Source organism: Arachis duranensis, chromosome 9 (assembly GCF_000817695.3).
Source record: "Arachis duranensis cultivar V14167 chromosome 9, aradu.V14167.gnm2.J7QH, whole genome shotgun sequence".
NCBI lineage: Eukaryota > Viridiplantae > Streptophyta > Magnoliopsida > Fabales > Fabaceae > Arachis > Arachis duranensis.
The window spans coordinates 21438093-21446257 of record NC_029780.3 but is presented as its reverse complement, the minus strand read 5'-3'; positions in this window follow the sequence as shown (position 1 = coordinate 21446257).

The window sequence follows — 8165 nt, the reverse complement described above, 5'->3', positions numbered from 1 at the left end:
ATTTTATTTTTTTAAATAATATTTGTTAATTATTTATAACAATAGATTTTGAGTATTTTATAAATTCAATATTTATAGAAAAAATAATTTCAATTTATATAATTATCTGAAATTAATTTTATTAGTATTGTTTAATTTGTATAATTATTTAAATAATATTAGAAAATGGTTATTTCATAAATAATTGTTGTAATGGTTGTAAAACCGTTCTTTAAAATAGTCAAAGAGAACGGTTTTATTTTGTTACTATAGCATAATGAAAAAATGAACTTCAACAGCAACACTGTAAAAACCGTTGTCTAAGACAATCTAATGGAACGGTTTTAAAGTGTAGCATTTCGGCAACGGTTTTAATGCGTTTCTTTTGTGCAATTCTTTAAACAACAATAAAAAACCGTTGCTTAAAGCCAACTCATGGTAACGGTTATAAAACCGTTCTTTAAAATAGTCAAATAGAACGGTTTTACTGTGTTGCTAGAAATTGATGAAAAATGAAATTCACCAGTAACACTTTAAAAAACCGTTGTCTAAACCTATCTAAGAGAACGGTTTTAAGGCGTTGCAAAATTTGGCGTTGCTAAAGGCCATATTTGTTGTAGTGAGATCAAGCTATGCTTCGCCAAAGTTGGGCCAAAAACCACTATTTTCCCATGATTTGGAAACCTCCAATTTTCAAAACACAAAACTTCCAAACCCTTTTTAAAACAACCAAAACTCAGCCATTCACATCAAGCATATTCCAACTTCCCACTCAATCCACAATCCACTAAATTCTTCCACTTTTAACCAAACCTCAATTCAATAAATTCAATTCATAATCAACATTTCACATCTCAATTCCCAAATAAATGTTCAATTTCATCAATCATTATATATACATATCAATATCACATACAATTTCATGCTCATCAATAAGAGCCTCAACCTTACCAACAATTAGGCATATTAATCCATATCACTTACAACTTTACATGCTTTATCAACAATTAGCACCCCTCACAACCATTCAACCATTATTTATATATTTAACTCAATCCATATCATCCAACGACCATATCAACATTTCAAAATCTTATCCTAGGGTTACTAGCCTACGTTTTCACATTACATTACATTTTAGATACAGAAAACCGAAACCATACCTTGGCCGATTCCCCGCTTAACCTGGAACACTTCCAATTTCACCTTTTCACAAGCTCTCAAGGCTTTGACACTTCCAAGAACAGATTTTCAATACAAAAGCCCATTCCAAGCTTTCTAAGACCTCAATTAAGCTCCAACATACACATACACACTACCTAAACCATAATTATCACATCCACACATAACAACTCAATATCCAAATGCCTTAATTCAAAACTTCACTAGGGTTGAAATCTCTTACCTTATCCAAGGATCAAAGAGACAAGATTAAGCCTTCTCTTCAAGTTAATTGGATCCTATAACATAAAAGAGCTCACAATCTCAGCATTTTCACTCAAGATTTTCGAAATCAAGGCTGGGAAGACAAGAAAGAAAACGTAGCTTACCTCTTGCACAACCTTATGAGCTTTGTAGAGCTCGACGCTGTGGTCGCGTGGCCACAAACGGTACGGCGATCGGAGCTCGAAGTGAAGAGTTATGTCACTTTGAATCACAAGTGAGGGTTTGTGACTTTTGGGAATTGTTCTTCCCCCTTGCTGCATTTGCAGTGTGTTTTGCCTATGTGGGGGAGAAGAGAGTGTTGAGCTCTCTTGTTTAATGAAGCTTGGCTGGGCCTTGGGCCCAATATGGGTCCGGTTGGCCCGGTTTGGCCCGTTCGCTCGAATCTTCGGCCAAATTCTTTAAAATTAGAGTTGAAATTCTCGTTTTAATTTTCTCTATCATATTAAACCATAAAAATCATATTTTTAAAATAAATTTTAATTTGTGGGTTAATTACTCATTAATTAACTGGATTTTACAAATACAAAAAGGTTTGTGTTGGTCATTAATTTCATATATTAATAAAAGATCCTTTTGTTATAATTTTAGTATTTTACTGCTGAATCATTTTATATTCAACTATCTATGTATGTATATGATAGGTTTATGTTCGTGAAACACCAAAAACAGCACATGTACCATTTATATCAACAGCAGAAATACTTAAAAGATTTCAGTCCAGTACCAGAGACTTGTCATTGCCCAGTGCTCTTTCTAATGTAAGATATGGATCTATTCTTTTCTCTCATTTTTTATCATATGGTGCATGTTAAAATACATTTTTGACTAATTAGTCGGGGAAATGTTGCTTCCAAGACCAGACAAAACAAAAACTAACATTGACCCGACCAAAAGAACCTGAATTTGAGACAACTCAAAGGGTTTGCCCAACTAGATTGAAGAGTAGTGTTGAACTTGAGGAAGAATTGATGGAAAAAATGCCAAATTTTAAGGCTCGTCCACTGAATAAGAAGGTACTTTTTCATTCTTCTCTGGGGGACTGTACGTGAATATTATCTTTTATGCCTTGATTTATAAAATTTATTTATTTACTTTTTTTTATCCATTATAGATTTTGCAAACTTCAAGTTTTCCTCCAATACCAAGAAGTACACCCTATTCTCCAGGGTTTAAGGTAAACCACATCAAAATATGTTTATCAGAAATGCTTAATGTGATGTATTAGTACTAACAATTATTTATTTATTATTTTCTTTAGGAGTTTCATTTGGAAACAATGGCCAGGGCCCATCAGAATGTAGATTCAGCATCAGTAGCTTCAACAGAGCTATCTCATAAGGTAATTTAGAGCAACAGGAATTATATTATCCATTATGGATATGTTGGCTTATTCACTTCGATTCATTAGGTCATGTCTTTTCCTTTTTTGACACAGGATAATTCATGGAAGCCTCATTAGTACAAGCTCGGGGTGATTCAATGACATTTCTTAATTCTCTTCCTGGAAATTCATTTTTGTTTATGTTTGTAAATTTTATGTACACTATCGTTGCGTGTATAGAGATGACATGGCTAATTTGGTTTTCATTTTATTAATGTAATACTAATTTTTATTAATTTTTTAAATGACATTCACAAATTTTCGTCAATGTTTTTTATTGTTTTTGGAGTGTATTAGAATGCATGTAAAAGTAAATACCAATTTTTTTAAATTTAATAAGGATATAGCCACGTTTTAAAAGCGTGGCCATAGGTTCACATTTAGGCACGTTTAAGAAAGCGTGGCTGTATGTCCCCTATCGACATACTTTCAAAGCGTAACCAGAGCCAAACCAATGGGCACATTTCTAAAACGTGACTGTATGTACACTATGGCCACGCTTTTAAGCGTGAAAAGAGATATAAGCGTGAAAAAAAGAAAGCGTGCTGATAGATCCACAAAGCGTGGTGATAGAGCAACTGGCACGCTTGCGGATGTGACCCTTTCAAAAGCGTATCGATAACTCAAAAAGCGTGGCGAAAAGCTATCGGCACGCTTTTAGTACTTTTTGGCATGCTTTAAAAGCGTGGCAGAAATCTTATTTTCTTGTAGTGAGTGATTTGGGGGCCTGGCTTAGAGTGGATCATGTTGGGACTCTAGTTGAGAATATGGTAGATGAAAATGGTAACAATTCAAATGATATCGTTAAATTTGGTTTAACGAGTTGATTTTGAATATACAAAAAAATAAATAATAATAATATTTTATGATAATAATATAATAATTGGATTTAAATTTTATTAGTACAGAATAATATCAATACTCTTCCATAAACTTAGTTGTGCTAATGTATTATTATAGATATTTTATAGCTGAGATAATCATATTACTAATTGTTGGCAAAAAATAATTGAATTCGAAGGAGGAGGTTATTCGAGTAATTAAGTGAGCTTTAGGAGAGAAGTTGGCATCGAAGGAGACACGTGTTTGGGGATATTAAGTAAGAGTCCGATTGACTTATCAAATCGAGGAGGTATTCGACAAAGAAGATCAAAGACTGAAATCGAAAGTCATTCTGGAACCGTCACATGATCAGGCAAAAGAGCGGGAACGGTTATTCACATTTTTGCACATGTGGGAGTTTCATTTCAAATTATTCAGTTAAGGAAATGGCTATAAATACTAGAAGGCTTGATTTTTGCTTCAGAAATTACTCACGCACACTCATATCCCCAGCGACTTACTGAGTCTGCTTTAAGTCAATTTTCTGTACGGTTCCTTCCACTTGTTTTACTTTCCATTTACATTTTCTGCAAACTTTAATTTTCTCACAAATTTATCTTTCAAGCAACATTTGATTTCCTTTTATATTTCCGTATTGTTATATTCGAATTCAAAGTCCTTCGATATAATCGAAGGCATTTTATTACTTTAAAAATTCAAGGCAAACCCTTTCGATTCTTGTCGTTTTTATTTTCAAAACCTTTTATTTATTTATTTCCTCTTCCGTCTTTTCCTTTAATCCCTTCTAATTTGAGGGTCTTTGATGCACTTTTAGAAAATTGGTATTCGCAAAAGAAGAGTTGGTTTCGCTCCCAAACCATTAGAATCAAACCACCATCGATTTGCTAAAAATCGACAAAATGCTAATATATATACTAGTAGTTCATATATTTACTCTAGTAGAATAAATAGTTGTGATATAATATATCTAACTTTAATAATGATCTCTCTAATGATATTTTATTATTAAAAATTGATGAATAACTCTTATATCTCCTAAGACATATAGAAATCAGCCATCTTCACCATCTTCCACAAAATTTCAAAAAGAAAAAAGAGAAAAAACAAATTTTTACTTCCATGTCCTCTTAACTTTTAAGTTTGGCCACCTTTCTTCTTAAAATTCCAATCAAAGATTTAAACCGCTTAAAGTGTTCTTCTTTTTCTCCTCCTCTTCATTTTCATACCAGATTTTATAAGGTAAGATAAAGTATTATGGTTGTTCATCTCCTTGAAAGTTTTAGCCATGGCTAACCATGGAGGAAACTTGATGTTTTTTATGTTATTGCTTAGAAACTCTTATCTAAAAGTCTTGAGAAGCAAGAAATCATCAATTTCAGTTTGAGAAAAGTGATAAAAACCCTTATTTATTTGATGGTGAAGGTTCAGCCTTCATGTAATTTATTGAATTAAAAGTTAATTTTGATTGGAAACTAGGTAAGAAAATGATGTAGGAAATCCTAAAGAGAACTAATTTTAAGCCTTCAAAAGAAGTAAGGGTTTGGTTGAATTAATTATGTGAAAAATGTCTATTTGATGTGTGTTTGTGGAATTAATGTTTGACGATTGAAATTGAGCGATTAAATAGTTGTTTAGTAATGTTATTATGTTGTTTATAAGCTTAGAAACTAATTATTTTTAGAAGTTTCATGGCTGGTGGTTTGTGGAGCTTCTAAAGAGTTTGATTTTAAGATTGTTTAATGTATTTTTGATGTGATATTGAGGGCTGAATTTTGGAGACAAAAGATGATAAAAAGTTTTTACTATAATACTCTCATCATTAGAATGTTATGCTTTCGGTTGCGTCATTTTGATAACGAGGATATTACGACAACTTCTATAATAATAATAATAATAATAATAATAATAATAATAATAATAATAATAATAATAAGTAGGAGCCTTTACATGAAAATTTTATTGATTTTTTTTAAATTGGAAATATTTTTCTTTTATGCGTACATACCTACATACAAATTATCACGATACTATTATATTTACAAGAATAATTATACAAACATATATACAAAGTCATATCATAAAATTACTACTCCTATAATTCTTTAACAAATGTAAATAATAATAACAAAGACAAGGAAAAATATCTAAGAAAATAAAACAATTAAAGTACAACTGAGTGCGTAGTAAAATCTTCATAGGCTTTTCGTTCATTTCCTGAAAAACATAGGGCTGTAAGGGGGTGAGAACCTAACCACACGGTCTTACCAAAGGGGTTCCAGAATTGTCATAAAAGGATATATAAAAGGGAATTTATTTTACAACAGCAATCATTTCTCGTCTTATGGATCTTTTCACCAAACTATCCTTTCCTTAAATCTCGATCATTGGGCATATTACTCACTTATTCTAAATCATGTGATTTTCTATCCAAAAGCAAAAACATAGAAACTCTGATTTATATCAAATTTAAGCTGTAACCCTCATCAATCTCATTTTTAAAATTCTGTCTTCATACAACTTGTAACACCCTACCATACAGAGTCTTATGCTTAAGTCATAATTCAGAGATGGCAAGGTATTACGACCTCTAAAATAAAAATTTAGTACGTATAGTAGTGTGAAAATAATTATAACTAGGAGTCTTTGAAGAAAAAGGGATAAAAACAAAATCGTAACTCGAAAGCGCAACACTCCGATCAAAAACGTAACGAACGAAGGATAAACTAACGTGAGATTATATATATACAAAGGAGTGTCAAAAACAGGAATATCTGAACTCAAAATCCGGCTGCGAAGATAACCGGTCCGAGCATAGCAATATATATACATGTAAATAAAATAGGAACTCCAAAGGAACATAAATAAAAAACCTATTCTCCAAAATCCCCTCTAAGAGGAGTCATCACAGTTTGTATTATTTAGTAGAGATAAAAGTATCTAAGAAAAACATATAAATCAAAATAGAGTCCCGAGAACAAGGATCTTCACTAATCCAGAAGTCTCCAGTATGCTTCAGCGAGAAGCCTCACGTCCTGCATATGAAAACCACAAATTCCGCATGGATGAGAACCAGAGGTTCTCAGTATGGTAACAGTGCCCACATATCTAACATGTAATGCCCTGGGAAAGCCAAAGGCAATCCTAGCACTTTCACCAGATAAATCAAAGCTTATAAACAGACTAAACTATAAATGGCAACTGGCTAAAGATTCTTTAGTCTATCTATTACTTCTCTTTCCAATTCTTTTAGACTTCCCAACCACCAGTAGGAGCATAAAATGGCAAACACATTTATATCAAACAAGAGATATACAAATAGGAACAGATAAGGCATTTAGACAATTAGCAAGTAATATGCAGTCAAATAGGCAATCTCAAACAATTTACATAGTATTCATATGATGAATGCCTGTCCCAAGTGGCTGATGATATCATCTGTCGGTTATATAGCCAACCCGACAAGTCCTGGTAGCTAACCATTAGACTGTCCCTCTGTCGTGCATCCCCAACTCGAGTTATACTCAACATAATTGTGATCATAATCATGATCCATATCCAACACCCTCACTGGTGTATATTCACGGGGGCGAGCTCATCTGGAACTTTCACAGTGTCCGGTCACACTTACGACATAGGATCAGCAAAGTATCGAGTCTCCACCTGGAGCACGTGGTGGCTAGCCACTGCTTTCACCCACGGAAACTCGTATCTCAGTTAGTGGAAGTGCAACATTCACATTTCATTCATTAGCATATATGCATTTATACTCGGCCACAATCAATAATGGCTCCGCCGTAACTCGGCAATAACTCAGCCATCCGGTTCATAGTTCAATCCAGAACCAGCCAATTTATTAATAAACATAGCCCTTCGGCTCATGGCATACACAACACTTCCACTGCCATCCTCCGTATCTCATATAATCATCTTTGATCATCATTGATCATAACTTTTTCCCTTGCTTCATTCGCAAGTTACCACATCCCTTAGCTCCTTTCTCATTGTTAGGCATATCATAATGATTTAATACATAAGGGGTGAGATCGGAGGCTTAGAAGTATGAAATTTGGCTTTTAAAACTCAAAGATCAACTTTGGCATGAAAACGGGGCCACGCGTACGCGTCCTTGGTGCACGAAATTGCAATCACACTTTTGCAATCCCGCACAACTAACCAGCAAGTGCACTGGGTCGTCCAAGTAATACCTTACGTGAGTAAGGGTCGATCCCACGAGATTGTTGGCTTGAAGCAAGCTATGGTTATCTTGTAACTCTTAGTCAGGATATCAATAATTATCAGGGTTGATTGTAAAAAGCAAAAGAACATGAAATAAGTACTTGTTTTGCAGTAATGGGGAACAGGTTGAGGTTTTGGAGATGCTCTATCTTCTGAACCTCTGCTTTCCTACTGTCTTCTTCTTCAAGCATGCAAGGCTCCTTCCATGGCAAGCTGTATGTAGGGTTTCACCGTTGTCAATGGCTACCTCCCATCCTCTCAGTGAAAATGTTCAACGCAC